This window comes from Nothobranchius furzeri, chromosome 4 (genome assembly GCF_043380555.1).
Source record: "Nothobranchius furzeri strain GRZ-AD chromosome 4, NfurGRZ-RIMD1, whole genome shotgun sequence".
Taxonomy (NCBI): Eukaryota; Metazoa; Chordata; class Actinopteri; order Cyprinodontiformes; family Nothobranchiidae; genus Nothobranchius; species Nothobranchius furzeri.
This window is the reverse complement of record NC_091744.1, coordinates 56,897,016-56,914,554: the sequence shown is the minus strand read 5'-3', so window position 1 is coordinate 56,914,554 and position 17,539 is coordinate 56,897,016. Positions and strand designations below refer to the sequence as shown.

Here is a 17,539-nt window from a genome sequence, read left to right as displayed (position 1 = left end):
CTGCAACCTTTAAAAATGTGCCAGTACTGAAAGAAGGTTTAAAGGTTGACTACAGTTGAAGCATCTCCAAAAGTTGAAATAGAATGCAACATCTCAAGAATAAAGGTGTACTCATCGAAGCACTGCTGAACATATTGCTGTGTGTTTCAATCGATTGACTGTACCACGTGCACTGAAATCTATGCTTCCATAGTTGTGTTTATGGCAGAGGTGGGATTTGAACCCACGCCTCCTTAGAGACTGGAACCTTAATCCAGCGCCTTAGACCACTCGGCCACTCTACCACAAAGAAAACCCTTGAATGCCTTTGTCATTAACTGACCTCTGAAGGTGGGTGGACATTTTGCCTCCAATAACAAGTTAGCTGTACCACAGAAATACTTGTCACGTGTTAACATGTCATTTAAATTGATAAATACTCTGCAAACATCAAGTCAGGTAATTGTAGTGAGATTTAATGGTAATGCATCTTGACTCACATAAACCCTTTTCAGATTGCCATTCTGGAATATGTGTGGACAATTCAGTCCGGTTTTTAACCAGAACTGTGTTTTCAGACACACCACTTTTGTACTGGAAATTGTCCTTTCGGCTGCCTTCATACAGCAGGGAAAGGTTCGAGATGTTTGAGGGGGGGGCTGTATTCAGATATTGCGTAAACATTGTGTGGCGGGTGTACATGCGTCATTTTACCCAAACAAAGCCATTCAGTCAAACATGGCAGACGAAGAGATAGAATTCTTCTCACTGATCGGACTTATGTTAAGCATTAGTCTGCGCAAACATAGACTCATGAGAGACCTGGATGATGAAGCTCAATGGTTAAAGGAATCACGGAAGCGGTGTGAAGTGCTCCGTCACGATTCTAGACGGTACCATAGGAGGCGAGCTGCCATGGTTCCCCGCATGCTACAGGAGCAAGATATCTTAGGTGTGCACAGTGTCCCCCGGTCCCCTCCTCCTCCTCCCTGTCCGGAACTCGACCTCACCAGTCTGAAGCAGCCACCTTGTTCGTGACCAGTCCAGACCTGTTACTAGGGGGGTTGTCCGGTTTAATTACGGAAAACATTATCGGATGTTTGTATTCAGACACAAAGGTCTTACAGATAGAGTCCTGAAAATTTCCGTTTTTCAAAGCCTGTCTGAAGGGGTCTTTAGTTTCTCTAAGATCGTTAGCTTCTTTTTTAAATTGGTCCAGTTGCAATTGTGTTTTTATCTGAGGCAGGATTCTGCAGTTTGGGTTGCATTAAATTTTAAGGAGATTCATTAAAGAACTGGTATTGCTCTAGAAGTCCTTTGGTTTGTTAGCAGAGGATGGTTTCGATCCATCGACCTCTGGGTTATGGGCCCAGCACGCTACCGCTGCGCCACTCTGCTTGTCAATTCTATTTTCTCAAATGGTCCTATCTGCAACCTTTAAAAATGTGCCAGTACTGACAGAAGGTTTAAAGGTTGACTACAGTTGAAGCGTCTCCAAAAGTTGAAATAGAATACAACATCTCAAGAACAACGGCGTACTCATCGAAGCACTGCTGAACATATTGTTGTGTGTTTCAATCGATTGACTGTACCACGTGCACTGAAAACTATGCTTCCATAGTTGTGTTTATGGCAGAGGTGGGATTTAAACCCACGCCTCCTTAGAGACTGGAACCTTAATCCAGCGCCTTAGACCACTCGGCCACTCTACCACAAAGAAAACCCTTGAATGCCTTTGTCATTAACTGACCTCTGAAGGTGGGTGGACATTTTGCCTCCAATAACAAGTTAGCTGTACCACAGAAATACTTGTCACGTGTTAACATGTCATTTAAATTGATAAATACTCTGCAAACATCAAGTCAGGTAATTGTAGTGAGATTTAATGGTAATGCATCTTGACTCACATAAACCCTTTTCAGATTGGCATTCTGGAATATGTGTGGACAATTCAGTCCGGTTTTTAACCAGAACTGTGTTTTCAGACACACCACTTTTGTACGGGAAATTGTCCTTTCGGCTGCCTTCACACAGCAGGGAAAGGTTCGAGATGTTTGAGGGGGGGGGGGCTGTATTCAGATATTGCGTAAACATTGTGTGGCGGGTGTACATGCGTCATTTTACCCAAACAAAGCCATTCAGTCAAACATGGCAGACGAAGAGATAGAATTATTCTCACTGATCGAACTTATGTTACGCATAAGTCTGTGCAAACATAGACTCATGAGAGACCTGGGTGATGAAGCTCAATGGTTAAAGGAATCACGGAAGCGGTGTGAAGTTCTCCGTCGCGCGTCTAGACGGTACCATAGGAGGCGAGCTGCCATGGTTCGCCGCATGCTACAGGAGCAAGCTATCTTAGGTGTGCACAGTGTCCCCCGGTCCCCTCCTCCTCCTCCCTGTCCGGAACTCGACCTCACCAGTCTGAAGCAGCCACCTTGTTCGTGACCAGTCCAGACCTGTTACTAGGGGCGTTGTCTGGTTTAATTACAGAAAACATTATCGGATGTTTGTATTCAGACACAAAGGTCTTACAGATAGAGTCCTGAAAATTTCCGTTTTTCAAAGCCTGTCTGAAGGGGGCTTTAGTTTCTCTAAGATTGTTAGCTTCTTTTTTAAACTGGTCCAGTTGCAATTGTGTTTTTATCTGAGGCAGGATTCTGCAGTTTGGGTTGCATTAAATTTTAAGGAGATTCATTAAAGAACTGGAATTGCTCTAGAAGTCCTGTGGTTTGTTAGCAGAGGATGGTTTCGATCCATCGACCTCTGGGTTATGGGCCCAGCACGCTACCGCTGCGCCACTCTGCTTGGCAATTCTGTTTTCTCAAATGGTCCTATCTGCAACCTTTAAAAATGTGCCAGTACTGACAGAAGGTTTAAAGGTTGACTACAGTTGAAGCGTCTCCAAAAGTTGAAATAGAATACAACATCTCAAGAACAAAGGCGTACTCATCGAAGCACTGCTGAACATATTGCTGTGTGTTTCAATCGATTGACTGTACCACGTGCACTGAAATCTATGCTTCCATAGTTGTGTTTATGGCAGAGGTGGGATTTGAACCCACGCCTCCTTAGAGACTGGAACCTTAATCCAGCGCCTTAGACCAACTACCCCTGACTGCATCCCGGAGATCGGGGCGGGGCTAAATGTGGGCGGGGTCAAACGTTTAGAGGTGGGCGGAGACAACTATTTGACTCCTGCGTCCTGCCCCTCTCAATGGAACCAGGAAACCGCTATGCTATGTGTGTGTGCAATGCTGTAGCCGGGACAGAGGGAAGTAGCTGCCAAAATGGAGGTAAGCTAGGATTTTTCTTTCTCTGTTTTAACAATATCGAGGACCAATGTTGGGCGAACGTTTTATAAACTTGGAAATTAAAGTTTTTTTCCCATTATGAGTTTTAGATGATACATATAGCCTATTTTACACATGCGGGGCGACTTACTTTTGAGGAGAAATGTTTACAGGGTTCCCACGGAGTCTTAAAAGCATTGAATTTATGAATTTGGAAGTAATACCTTTAAAAGACTGGAGAAACCCTTCAATTTTGGCATCTGGGTCTTAAAATTTGTGTTGGATGTAAGTTTTCTGTACTGCATTTTTCTTCTGAAGTTCATCAAAATATTCCAAACAAGTGATGACTCCAAGAGAAGCACTATTTTTAGACATTTATTTCAATTTTGTGTCTTTACTGTTTGCACTGTTGCTTTTATACAATAGAAATACTGCAAGAAATTAGGGTAATAAAATTAGCAATAATAAAAAAAAATGTCTTAAAATTAAACTAAAATATAGGCAACAAAAATTATTAAGGTTCTAATGTCCAACCAGATCGGTTATATTTTTAACCATTTGTTTAAAAATATAACCGATCTTCTACCAAGTGCCCACCCAGTGTTTTGTCAAAATATATTGGTAAAGTTGTATAGATAAATAAATGAAATTAGTTCAATAATTTTATTTTATTTATTTACTTTTTTGCTGATAGTGCCGTGAAATAGGTATTAATTTTCCATATGGCTTTAGAAAGATCTTAGACTTAAATTTAAGTTGAAGAAACCTGTAGGAACACTTTTATAGATTTGGGGAGATATGTTGTGTGGTCATGATTACTTTTTGGTGGAAATATATTTTACAGGGGGAAATATGTTAGTTTTTTAAGCTTTTTATGTTCGTATCTGAGTTCTACACCTGATTGGGCTTTATTATTATGGTTAGAGTGCTAATCTGATGTGTGTAATTATATAAACGTTTTGCTCATTCAAGTGTCAACAGAATAACATGAATGTTTTCATAGTGAATTAATGTTGTCATTGTATCACCAAGGTCTGAGGAAGACAGAGTGCAGGCACGGAAAAGACGGAGAGAGGAAAGAGTAAAACAGGTGAGAGACAATTTGATTAATTCTTGTAGTTTAACTGTTGCTTGCAGACTAAAGCATAATTCCTTCATTTATTTCAGGGCCTGGAAGTGGTCCCTCCTAAGAAGTCCTGCCATACTGAATGAGTCTGTGCAGCATCAGGTATTGTTCAAACAAGTATTATTGTACACAACCCCCTAGGTTGTCGAAATGGGATGTGGGAAGATTCAAGATTCAACCTTTTGTCATATGCACAGCTAGAAAAACACACTTTCTGCACAATGAAATTCTTACTTTGCCAAGATTAGAAAATTAAGACCGTTCCAGACAGAGCACTTTTTTTTTCAAAGCAAGTTTTTCAGTCATTTCTCTATTTTCATTAAATCAGAATACTAAGCAACTGATCTTTTTTACAACTTGCATCGTTAATATGCTTTTTATGAACCACAATCTTTTTCCCTTCTAGCAGAGGCTGAGAACTTGCTGGAACTGGACTTTTCTTGTGTCATTGTTTCTTCTCCAACCTCCATTTTAATTAGAGGTGTCAAATAATTCCATTACTTGCAATTAATTTTTTACAGCCATGATTAACGTGTTGTATATTTTTATTATGTTTATCATTTTTAATCTACTGCTTCTTTATGGGACTTTTAAATAAACCAATTTCTTTTCCTGTTCTTGAAGGGTTCATGTAAACTCATAAGTTGAAGGGTTGACGTTACAGTGACAAGACCAGTGAGAGATTAGCTGCAGCAGTGTTTATTTCAGCGACCTTGTTATCTTTACTCTGTTTTTTTCACCCTTCTTGCAACTTTTTCCAAAGTTATTGTTACCATTTGGATGTAATGGGTGTGTCACTGAGCATCAAGGCTGCTGACAGCTTCTCTCCTGTATCAGACGCACCTCCGTGCTGCAGTTTGGAAAGACCACAGCATCAGCTGTTTGGCTAGCTGTTAGCATTGAAAATAAGGCTTATATTATGTACAGTTATTAGATTAAATTGAAAGATTAGATTACTTTCAGATCATACATAATTAATGTAAAATATGTTTTTAATCTCTTGACAGCAGTAATTTTAATATTGTCTTTATTTTTGATTAGGAGAATTCTCTGCTTGAGGACACCTTTGAGGCAGCAAGGTGGTGTACCACAAGGTCCTTCAAAGGAAGCCTTTCCCTTCCCCAGGTCATCACCATGGACAGGGAAGCTTGCCGGAGGGCAGTGGAGAGGTCATGCTTCTGTGATGGCCTGGATGAAGAGGAGATGAACGATTGCAGGGAACCGTTCCTGTTCATGTTTAGTTTTCAGTCAGACTATGAGGAGTTCTGCAGAGAAATTGAGGAAAAAAGGAAGATGAAGGTGTTTTCTGGTTTTGAAATGCCATAGTACAGCGGTGTCACAGTTTTTGCATTCTTTTTCCTCCTCACATTGTTTTTTTGGAGGTTCTCTTGTTTTTTGTGTGCTTTTTGGTTCATTTGTTTGTACTTTTTTTTATTCCTGTGTTGGCTGTTGTTTGCTCTATTAAATTTACCTTTTTTGAAAAATTTAGTCTGCATTCTTGGGTGTCTCACACAATGTCTCACCACCCCGCCTCAAACCCTGGCATGTTTTAAGAAGTATCAGCACAATTTAAGTCTCTGTTCCTCTTAATGTAGCTGATATAACTGAGTGTACAACAAATTTACCCGTGTCTGTCTGTACTGTTTTACTCTCACTTGGGAAATGACTATTAAAATACAGGCAGCATTGATAAAATCAACTATTAAAATGGTTTTGACAGGTTCAAAGAATAGTCTATTAAATGCTTGAACCTTTTATAGAGGTACCAAAAGTATAGCTAAAAGACACAAATACCTGGCTATGTGCTATAAATACACATACCATACAAAAGTAGAAAAAAGAATAAAAATATCAGAACAGATTGGATCAAAAATGGCGCCTGTAATTATCTGCTCTTTAAAATTATAATGACATCCAGCAAAAAAGTCATTTGATTACCAATGTTATGCTTTACATGGGTTTTGTGGGTTTTTAGGGCTTTCTAATCCTTAGAAACGGGCTACTCGCAGTTTCCTGGTTCCATTGAGAGAGGGGCAGGAGTCAAATAGTTGTCTCCACCCACCTCTAAACGTTTAACCCCGCCCACATTTAGCCCCGCCCCGATCTCCGGGATGCAGCCAGGGGCTACTCCCTTAGACCACTCGGCCACTCTACCACAAAGAAAACCCTTGAATGCCTTTGTCATTAACTGACCTCTGAAGGTGGGTGGACATTTTGCCTCCAATAACAAGTTAGCTGTACCACAGAAATACTTGTCACGTGTTAACATGTCATTTAAATCGATAAATACTCTGCAAACATCAAGTCAGGTAATTGTAGTGAGATTTAATGGTAATGCATCTTGACTCACATAAACCCTTTTCAGATTGCCATTCTGGAATATGTGTGGACAATTCAGTCCGGTTTTTAACCAGAACTGTGTTTTCAGACACACCACTTTTGTACTGGAAATTGTCCTTTCGGCTGCCTTCACACAGCAGGGTAAGGTTCGAGATGTTTGAGGGGGGGGGCTGTATTCAGATATTGCGTAAACATTGTGTGGCGGGTGTACATGCGTCATTTTACCCAAACAAAGCCATTCAGTCAAACATGGCAGACGAAGAGATAGAATTATTCTCACTGATCGAACTTATGTTAAGCATAAGTCTGTGCAAACATAGACTCATGAGAGACCTGGATGATGAAGCTCAATGGTTAAAGGAATCACGGAAGCGGTGTGAAGTGCTCCGTCACGATTCTAGACGGTACCATAGGAGGCGAGCTGCCATGGTTCCCCGCATGCTACAGGAGCAAGCTATCTTAGGTGTGCACAGTGTCCCCCGGTCCCCTCCTCCTCCTCCCTGTCCAGAACTCGACCTCACCAGTCTGAAGCAGCCACCTTGTTCGTGACCAGTCCAGACCTGTTACTAGGGGGGTTGTCCGGTTTAATTACGGAAAACATTATCGGATGTTTGTATTCAGACACAAAGGTCTTACAGATAGAGTCCTGAAAATTTCCGTTTTTCAAAGCCTGTCTGAAGGGGTCTTTAGTTTCTCTAAGATCGTTAGCTTCTTTTTTAAACTGGTCCAGTTGCAATTGTGTTTTTATCTGAGGCAGGATTCTGCAGTTTGGGTTGCATTAAATTTTAAGGAGATTCATTAAAGAACTGGAATTGCTCTAGAAGTCCTTTGGTTTGTTAGCAGAGGATGGTTTCGATCCATCGACCTCTGGGTTATGGGCCCAGCACGCTTCCGCTGCACCACTCTGCTTGGCAATTCTCCTTTCTCAAATGGTCCTATCTGCAACCTTTAAAACTGTGCCAGTACTGAAAGAAGGTTTAAAGGTTGACTACAGTTGAAGCATCTCCAAAAGTTGAAATAGAATGCAACATCTCAAGAATAAAGGTGTACTCATCGAAGCACTGCTGAACATATTGCTGTGTGTTTCAATCGATTGACTGTACCACGTGCACTGAAATCTATGCTCTATAGTTGTGTTTATGGCAGAGGTGGGATTTGAACCCACGCCTCCTTAGAGACTGGAACCTTAATCCAGCGCCTTAGACCACTCGGCCACTCTACCACAAAGAAAACCCTTGAATGCCTTTGTCATTAACTGACCTCTGAAGGTGGGTGGACATTTTGCCTCCAATAACAAGTTAGCTGTACCACAGAAATACTTGTCACGTGTTAACATGTCATTTAAATTGATAAATACTCTGCAAACATCAAGTCAGGTAATTGTAGTGAGATTTAATGGTAATGCATCTTGACTCACATAAACCCTTTTCAGATTGCCATTCTGGAATATGTGTGGACAATTCAGTCCGGTTTTTAACCAGAACTGTGTTTTCAGACACACCACTTTTGTACTGGAAATTGTCCTTTCGGCTGCCTTCATACAGCAGGGAAAGGTTCGAGATGTTTGAGGGGGGGGCTGTATTCAGATATTGCGTAAACATTGTGTGGCGGGTGTACATGCGTCATTTTACCCAAACAAAGCCATTCAGTCAAACATGGCAGACGAAGAGATAGAATTCTTCTCACTGATCGGACTTATGTTAAGCATTAGTCTGCGCAAACATAGACTCATGAGAGACCTGGATGATGAAGCTCAATGGTTAAAGGAATCACGGAAGCGGTGTGAAGTGCTCCGTCACGATTCTAGACGGTACCATAGGAGGCGAGCTGCCATGGTTCCCCGCATGCTACAGGAGCAAGATATCTTAGGTGTGCACAGTGTCCCCCGGTCCCCTCCTCCTCCTCCCTGTCCGGAACTCGACCTCACCAGTCTGAAGCAGCCACCTTGTTCGTGACCAGTCCAGACCTGTTACTAGGGGGGTTGTCCGGTTTAATTACGGAAAACATTATCGGATGTTTGTATTCAGACACAAAGGTCTTACAGATAGAGTCCTGAAAATTTACGTTTTTCAAAGCCTGTCTGAAGGGGTCTTTAGTTTCTCTAAGATCGTTAGCTTCTTTTTTAAACTGGTCCAGTTGCAATTGTGTTTTTATCTGAGGCAGGATTCTGCAGTTTGGGTTGCATTAAATTTTAAGGAGATTCATTAAAGAACTGGTATTGCTCTAGAAGTCCTTTGGTTTGTTAGCAGAGGATGGTTTCGATCCATCGACCTCTGGGTTATGGGCCCAGCACGCTACCGCTGCGCCACTCTGCTTGTCAATTCTATTTTCTCAAATGGTCCTATCTGCAACCTTTAAAAATGTGCCAGTACTGACAGAAGGTTTTAAGGTTGACTACAGTTGAAGCGTCTCCAAAAGTTGAAATAGAATACAACATCTCAAGAACAACGGCGTACTCATCGAAGCACTGCTGAACATATTGTTGTGTGTTTCAATCGATTGACTGTACCACGTGCACTGAAAACTATGCTTCCATAGTTGTGTTTATGGCAGAGGTGGGATTTAAACCCACGCCTCCTTAGAGACTGGAACCTTAATCCAGCGCCTTAGACCACTCGGCCACTCTACCACAAAGAAAACCCTTGAATGCCTTTGTCATTAACTGACCTCTGAAGGTGGGTGGACATTTTGCCTCCAATAACAAGTTAGCTGTACCACAGAAATACTTGTCACGTGTTAACATGTCATTTAAATTGATAAATACTCTGCAAACATCAAGTCAGGTAATTGTAGTGAGATTTAATGGTAATGCATCTTGACTCACATAAACCCTTTTCAGATTGGCATTCTGGAATATGTGTGGACAATTCAGTCCGGTTTTTAACCAGAACTGTGTTTTCAGACACACCACTTTTGTACGGGAAATTGTCCTTTCGGCTGCCTTCACACAGCAGGGAAAGGTTCGAGATGTTTGAGGGGGGGGGGGGCTGTATTCAGATATTGCGTAAACATTGTGTGGCGGGTGTACATGCGTCATTTTACCCAAACAAAGCCATTCAGTCAAACATGGCAGACGAAGAGATAGAATTATTCTCACTGATCGAACTTATGTTACGCATAAGTCTGTGCAAACATAGACTCATGAGAGACCTGGGTGATGAAGCTCAATGGTTAAAGGAATCACGGAAGCGGTGTGAAGTGCTCCGTCGCGCGTCTAGACGGTACCATAGGAGGCGAGCTGCCATGGTTCGCCGCATGCTACAGGAGCAAGCTATCTTAGGTGTGCACAGTGTCCCCCGGTCCCCTCCTCCTCCTCCCTGTCCGGAACTCGACCTCACCAGTCTGAAGCAGCCACCTTGTTCGTGACCAGTCCAGACCTGTTACTAGGGGCGTTGTCTGGTTTAATTACAGAAAACATTATCGGATGTTTGTATTCAGACACAAAGGTCTTACAGATAGAGTCCTGAAAATTTCCGTTTTTCAAAGCCTGTCTGAAGGGGGCTTTAGTTTCTCTAAGATTGTTAGCTTCTTTTTTAAACTGGTCCAGTTGCAATTGTGTTTTTATCTGAGGCAGGATTCTGCAGTTTGGGTTGCATTAAATTTTAAGGAGATTCATTAAAGAACTGGAATTGCTCTAGAAGTCCTGTGGTTTGTTAGCAGAGGATGGTTTCGATCCATCGACCTCTGGGTTATGGGCCCAGCACGCTACCGCTGCGCCACTCTGCTTGGCAATTCTGTTTTCTCAAATGGTCCTATCTGCAACCTTTAAAAATGTGCCAGTACTGACAGAAGGTTTAAAGGTTGACTACAGTTGAAGCGTCTCCAAAAGTTGAAATAGAATACAACATCTCAAGAACAAAGGCGTACTCATCGAAGCACTGCTGAACATATTGCTGTGTGTTTCAATCGATTGACTGTACCACGTGCACTGAAATCTATGCTTCCATAGTTGTGTTTATGGCAGAGGTGGGATTTGAACCCACGCCTCCTTAGAGACTGGAACCTTAATCCAGCGCCTTAGACCAACTACCCCTGACTGCATCCCGGAGATCGGGGCGGGGCTAAATGTGGGCGGGGTCAAACGTTTAGAGGTGGGCGGAGACAACTATTTGACTCCTGCGTCCTGCCCCTCTCAATGGAACCAGGAAACCGCTATGCTATGTGTGTGTGCAATGCTGTAGCCGGGACAGAGGGAAGTAGCTGCCAAAATGGAGGTAAGCTAGGATTTTTCTTTCTCTGTTTTAACAATATCGAGGACCAATGTTGGGCGAACGTTTTATAAACTTGGAAATTAAAGTTTTTTTCCCATTATGAGTTTTAGATGATACATATAGCCTATTTTACACATGCGGGGCGACTTACTTTTGAGGAGAAATGTTTACAGGGTTCCCACGGAGTCTTAAAAGCATTGAATTTATGAATTTGGAAGTAATACCTTTAAAAGACTGGAGAAACCCTTCAATTTTGGCATCTGGGTCTTAAAATTTGTGTTGGATGTAAGTTTTCTGTACTGCATTTTTCTTCTGAAGTTCATCAAAATATTCCAAACAAGTGATGACACCAAGAGAAGCTATTTTTAGACATTTATTTCAATTTTGTGTCTTTACTGTTTGCACTGTTGCTTTTATACAATAGAAATACTGCAAGAAATTAGGGTAATAAAATTAGCAATAATAAAAAAAAATGTCTTAAAATTAAACTAAAATATAGGCAACAAAAATTATTAAGGTTCTAATGTCCAACCAGATCGGTTATATTTTTAACCATTTGTTTAAAAATATAACCGATCTTCTACCAAGTGCCCACCCAGTGTTTTGTCAAAATATATTGGTAAAGTTGTATAGATAAATAAATGAAATTAGTTCAATAATTTTATTTTATTTATTTACTTTTTTGCTGATAGTGCCGTGAAATAGGTATTAATTTTCCATATGGCTTTAGAAAGATCTTAGACTTAAATTTAAGTTGAAGAAACCTGTAGGAACACTTTTATAGATTTGGGGAGATATGTTGTGTGGTCATGATTACTTTTTGGTGGAAATATATTTTACAGGGGGAAATATGTTAGTTTTTTAAGCTTTTTATGTTCGTATCTGAGTTCTACACCTGATGGGCTTTATTATTATGGTTAGAGTGCTAATCTGATGTGTGTAATTATATAAACGTTTTGCTCATTCAAGTGTCAACAGAATAACATGAATGTTTTCATAGTGAATTAATGTTGTCATTGTATCACCAAGGTCTGAGGAAGACAGAGTGCAGGCACGGAAAAGACGGAGAGAGGAAAGAGTAAAACAGGTGAGAGACAATTTGATTAATTCTTGTAGTTTAACTGTTGCTTGCAGACTAAAGCATAATTCCTTCATTTATTTCAGGACCTGGAAGTGGTCCCTCCTAAGAAGTCCTGCCATACTGAATGAGTCTGTGCAGCATCAGGTATTGTTCAAACAAGTATTATTGTACACAACCCCCTAGGTTGTCGAAATGGGATGTGGGAAGATTCAAGATTCAACCTTTTGTCATATGCACAGCTAGAAAAACACACTTTCTGCACAATGAAATTCTTACTTTGCCAAGATTAGAAAATTAAGACCGTTCCAGACAGAGCACTTTTTTTTTCAAAGCAAGTTTTTCAGTCATTTCTCTATTTTCATTAAATCAGAATACTAAGCAACTGATCTTTTTTACAACTTGCATCGTTAATATGCTTTTTATGAACCACAATCTTTTTCCCTTCTAGCAGAGGCTGAGAACTTGCTGGAACTGGACTTTTCTTGTGTCATTGTTTCTTCTCCAACCTCCATTTTAATTAGAGGTGTCAAATAATTCCATTACTTGCAATTAATTTTTTACAGCCATGATTAACGTGTTGTATATTTTTATTATGTTTATCATTTTTAATCTACTGCTTCTTTATGGGACTTTTAAATAAACCAATTTCTTTTCCTGTTCTTGAAGGGTTCATGTAAACTCATAAGTTGAAGGGTTGACGTTACAGTGACAAGACCAGTGAGAGATTAGCTGCAGCAGTGTTTATTTCAGCGACCTTGTTATCTTTACTCTGTTTTTTTCACCCTTCTTGCAACTTTTTCCAAAGTTATTGTTACCATTTGGATGTAATGGGTGTGTCACTGAGCATCAAGGCTGCTGACAGCTTCTCTCCTGTATCAGACGCACCTCCGTGCTGCAGTTTGGAAAGACCACAGCATCAGCTGTTTGGCTAGCTGTTAGCATTGAAAATAAGGCTTATATTATGTACAGTTATTAGATTAAATTGAAAGATTAGATTACTTTCAGATCATACATAATTAATGTAAAATATGTTTTTAATCTCTTGACAGCAGTAATTTTGATATTGTCTTTATTTTTGATTAGGAGAATTCTCTGCTTGAGGACACCTTTGAGGCAGCAAGGTGGTGTACCACAAGGTCCTTCAAAGGAAGCCTTTCCCTTCCCCAGGTCATCACCATGGACAGGGAAGCTTGCCGGAGGGCAGTGGAGAGGTCATGCTTCTGTGATGGCCTGGATGAAGAGGAGATGAACGATTGCAGGGAACCGTTCCTGTTCATGTTTAGTTTTCAGTCAGACTATGAGGAGTTCTGCAGAGAAATTGAGGAAAAAAGGAAGATGAAGGTGTTTTCTGGTTTTGAAATGCCATAGTACAGCGGTGTCACAGTTTTTGCATTCTTTTTCCTCCTCACATTGTTTTTTTGGAGGTTCTCTTGTTTTTTGTGTGCTTTTTGGTTCATTTGTTTGTACTTTTTTTTATTCCTGTGTTGGCTGTTGTTTGCTCTATTAAATTTACCTTTTTTGAAAAATTTAGTCTGCATTCTTGGGTGTCTCACACAATGTCTCACCACCCCGCCTCAAACCCTGGCATGTTTTAAGAAGTATCAGCACAATTTAAGTCTCTGTTCCTCTTAATGTAGCTGATATAACTGAGTGTACAACAAATTTACCCGTGTCTGTCTGTACTGTTTTACTCTCACTTGGGAAATGACTATTAAAATACAGGCAGCATTGATAAAATCAACTATTAAAATGGTTTTGACAGGTTCAAAGAATAGTCTATTAAATGCTTGAACCTTTTATAGAGGTACCAAAAGTATAGCTAAAAGACACAAATACCTGGCTATGTGCTATAAATACACATACCATACAAAAGTAGAAAAAAGAATAAAAATATCAGAACAGATTGGATCAAAAATGGCGCCTGTAATTATCTGCTCTTTAAAATTATAATGACATCCAGCAAAAAAGTCATTTGATTACCAATGTTATGCTTTACATGGGTTTTGTGGGTTTTTAGGGCTTTCTAATCCTTAGAAACGGGCTACTCGCAGTTTCCTGGTTCCATTGAGAGAGGGGCAGGAGTCAAATAGTTGTCTCCACCCACCTCTAAACGTTTAACCCCGCCCACATTTAGCCCCGCCCCGATCTCCGGGATGCAGCCAGGGGCTACTCCCTTACACCACTCGGCCACTCTACCACAAAGAAAACCCTTGAATGCCTTTGTCATTAACTGACCTCTGAAGGTGGGTGGACATTTTGCCTCCAATAACAAGTTAGCTGTACCACAGAAATACTTGTCACGTGTTAACATGTCATTTAAATTGATAAATACTCTGCAAACATCAAGTCAGGTAATTGTAGTGAGATTTAATGGTAATGCATCTTGACTCACATAAACCCTTTTCAGATTGCCATTCTGGAATATGTGTGGACAATTCAGTCCGGTTTTTAACCAGAACTGTGTTTTCAGACACACCACTTTTGTACTGGAAATTGTCCTTTCGGCTGCCTTCACACAGCAGGGTAAGGTTCGAGATGTTTGAGGGGGGGGGCTGTATTCAGATATTGCGTAAACATTGTGTGGCGGGTGTACATGCGTCATTTTACCCAAACAAAGCCATTCAGTCAAACATGGCAGACGAAGAGATAGAATTATTCTCACTGATCGAACTTATGTTAAGCATAAGTCTGTGCAAACATAGACTCATGAGAGACCTGGATGATGAAGCTCAATGGTTAAAGGAATCACGGAAGCGGTGTGAAGTGCTCCGTCGCGCGTCTAAACGGTACCATAGGAGGCGAGCTGCCATGGTTCCCCGCATGCTACAGGAGCAAGCTATCTTAGGTGTGCACAGTGTCCCCCGGTCCCCTCCTCCTCCTCCCTGTCCAGAACTCGACCTCACCAGTCTGAAGCAGCCACCTTGTTCGTGACCAGTCCAGACCTGTTACTAGGGGGGTTGTCCGGTTTAATTACGGAAAACATTATCGGATGTTTGTATTCAGACACAAAGGTCTTACAGATAGAGTCCTGAAAATTTCCGTTTTTCAAAGCCTGTCTGAAGGGGTCTTTAGTTTCTCTAAGATCGTTAGCTTCTTTTTTAAACTGGTCCAGTTGCAATTGTGTTTTTATCTGAGGCAGGATTCTGCAGTTTGGGTTGCATTAAATTTTAAGGAGATTCATTAAAGAACTGGAATTGCTCTAGAAGTCCTTTGGTTTGTTAGCAGAGGATGGTTTCGATCCATCGACCTCTGGGTTATGGGCCCAGCACGCTTCCGCTGCACCACTCTGCTTGGCAATTCTCCTTTCTCAAATGGTCCTATCTGCAACCTTTAAAACTGTGCCAGTACTGAAAGAAGGTTTAAAGGTTGACTACAGTTGAAGCATCTCCAAAAGTTGAAATAGAATGCAACATCTCAAGAATAAAGGTGTACTCATCGAAGCACTGCTGAACATATTGCTGTGTGTTTCAATCGATTGACTGTACCACGTGCACTGAAATCTATGCTTCCATAGTTGTGTTTATGGCAGAGGTGGGATTTGAACCCACGCCTCCTTAGAGACTGGAACCTTAATCCAGCGCCTTAGACCACTCGGCCACTCTACCACAAAGAAAACCCTTGAATGCCTTTGTCATTAACTGACCTCTGAAGGTGGGTGGACATTTTGCCTCCAATAACAAGTTAGCTGTACCACAGAAATACTTGTCACGTGTTAACATGTCATTTAAATTGATAAATACTCTGCAAACATCAAGTCAGGTAATTGTAGTGAGATTTAATGGTAATGCATCTTGACTCACATAAACCCTTTTCAGATTGCCATTCTGGAATATGTGTGGACAATTCAGTCCGGTTTTTAACCAGAACTGTGTTTTCAGACACACCACTTTTGTACTGGAAATTGTCCTTTCGGCTGCCTTCACACAGCAGGGAAAGGTTCGAGATGTTTGAGGGGGGGGCTGTATTCAGATATTGCGTAAACATTGTGTGGCGGGTGTACATGCGTCATTTTACCCAAACAAAGCCATTCAGTCAAACATGGCAGACGAAGAGATAGAATTCTTCTCACTGATCGAACTTATGTTAAGCATAAGTCTGTGCAAACATAGACTCATGAGAGACCTGGGTGATGAAGCTCAATGGTTAAAGGAATCACGGAAGCGGTGTGAAGTGCTCCGTCGCGCGTCTAAACGGTACCATAGGAGGCGAGCTGCCATGGTTCCCCGCATGCTAAAGGAGCAAGATATCTTAGGTGTGCACAGTGTCCCCCGGTCCCCTCCTCCTCCTCCCTGTCCGGAACTCGACCGCACCAGTCTGAAGCAGCCACCTTGTTCGTGACCAGTCCAGACCTGTTACTAGGGGGGTTGTCCGGTTTAATTACGGAAAACATTATCGGATGTTTGTATTCAGACACAAAGGTCTTACAGATAGAGTCCTGAAAATTTCCGTTTTTCAAAGCCTGTCTGAAGGGGTCTTTAGTTTCTCTAAGATCGTTAGCTTCTTTTTTAATCTGGTCCAGTTGCAATTGTGTTTTTATCTGAGGCAGGATTCTGCAGTTTGGGTTGCATTAAATTTTAAGGAGATTCATTAAAGAACTGGTATTGCTCTAGAAGTCCTTTGGTTTGTTAGCAGAGGATGGTTTCGATCCATCGACCTCTGGGTTATGGGCCCAGCACGCTTCCGCTGCGCCACTCTGCTTGGCAATTCTCCTTTCTCAAATGGTCCTATCTGCAACCTTTAAAACTGTGCCAGTACTGACAGAAGGTTTAAAGGTTGACTACAGTTGAAGCGTCTCCAAAAGTTGAAATAGAATGCAACATCTCAAGAATAAAGGTGTACTCATCGAAGCACTGCTGAACATATTGCTGTGTGTTTCAATCGATTGACTGTACCACGTGCACTGAAATCTATGCTTCCATAGTTGTGTTTATGGCAGAGGTGGGATTTGAACCCACGCCTCCTTAGAGACTGGAACCTTAATCCAGCGCCTTAGACCACTCGGCCACTCTACCACAAAGAAAACGCTTGAATGCCTTTGTCATTAACTGACCTCTGAAGGTGGGTGGACATTTTGCCTCCAATAACAAGTTAGCTGTACCACAGAAATACTTGTCACGTGTTAACATGTCATTTAAATTGATAAATACTCTGCAAACATCAAGTCAGGTAATTGTAGTGAGATTTAATGGTAATGCATCTTGACTCACATAAACCCTTTTCAGATTGCCATTCTGGAATATGTGTGGACAATTCAGTCCGATTTTTAACCAGAACTGTGTTTTCAGACACACCACTTTTGTACTGGAAATTGTCCTTTCGGCTGCCTTCACACAGCAGGGAAAGGTTCGAGATGTTTGAGGGGGGGGGGGGGGGGGGGGGGGCTGTATTCAGATATTGCGTAAACATTGTGTGGCGGGTGTACATGCGTCATTTTACCCGAACAAAGCCATTCAGTCAAACATGGCAGACGAAGAGATAGAATTCTTCTCACTGATCGAACTTATGTTAA

The 17,539-nt window shown here is 41.3% G+C and overlaps 1 long non-coding RNA gene and 6 other non-coding genes across 7 annotated transcripts; 1 reads left to right on the top strand and 6 right to left on the bottom strand.

Moving 5' to 3' along the window:
• Positions 1–202: 202 nt before the first annotated feature.
• trnal-aag (transfer RNA leucine (anticodon AAG)) lies at positions 203–284 on the bottom strand. The gene has a single exon. It is a non-coding gene; the product is annotated as a tRNA-Leu (tRNA).
• Positions 285–1,609: 1,325 nt separating this feature from the next.
• Positions 1,610–1,691, bottom strand: trnal-aag (transfer RNA leucine (anticodon AAG)). The gene has a single exon. It is a non-coding gene; the product is annotated as a tRNA-Leu (tRNA).
• Positions 1,692–3,628: 1,937 nt separating this feature from the next.
• LOC129154878 (uncharacterized) lies at positions 3,629–6,522 on the top strand. The gene is made up of 3 exons (XR_008560063.2): positions 3,629–4,362; positions 4,440–4,500; positions 5,440–6,522. It is a non-coding gene; the product is annotated as an uncharacterized lncRNA (long non-coding RNA).
• Positions 6,523–7,878: 1,356 nt separating this feature from the next.
• On the bottom strand, positions 7,879–7,960 carry trnal-aag (transfer RNA leucine (anticodon AAG)). Its single transcript has one exon. It is a non-coding gene; the product is annotated as a tRNA-Leu (tRNA).
• A 1,325-nt stretch (positions 7,961–9,285) lies between these two features.
• Positions 9,286–9,367, bottom strand: trnal-aag (transfer RNA leucine (anticodon AAG)). The gene has a single exon. It is a non-coding gene; the product is annotated as a tRNA-Leu (tRNA).
• A 6,186-nt stretch (positions 9,368–15,553) lies between these two features.
• Positions 15,554–15,635, bottom strand: trnal-aag (transfer RNA leucine (anticodon AAG)). The gene has a single exon. It is a non-coding gene; the product is annotated as a tRNA-Leu (tRNA).
• Positions 15,636–16,960: 1,325 nt separating this feature from the next.
• trnal-aag (transfer RNA leucine (anticodon AAG)) lies at positions 16,961–17,042 on the bottom strand. Its single transcript has one exon. It is a non-coding gene; the product is annotated as a tRNA-Leu (tRNA).
• Positions 17,043–17,539: the final 497 nt, after the last annotated feature.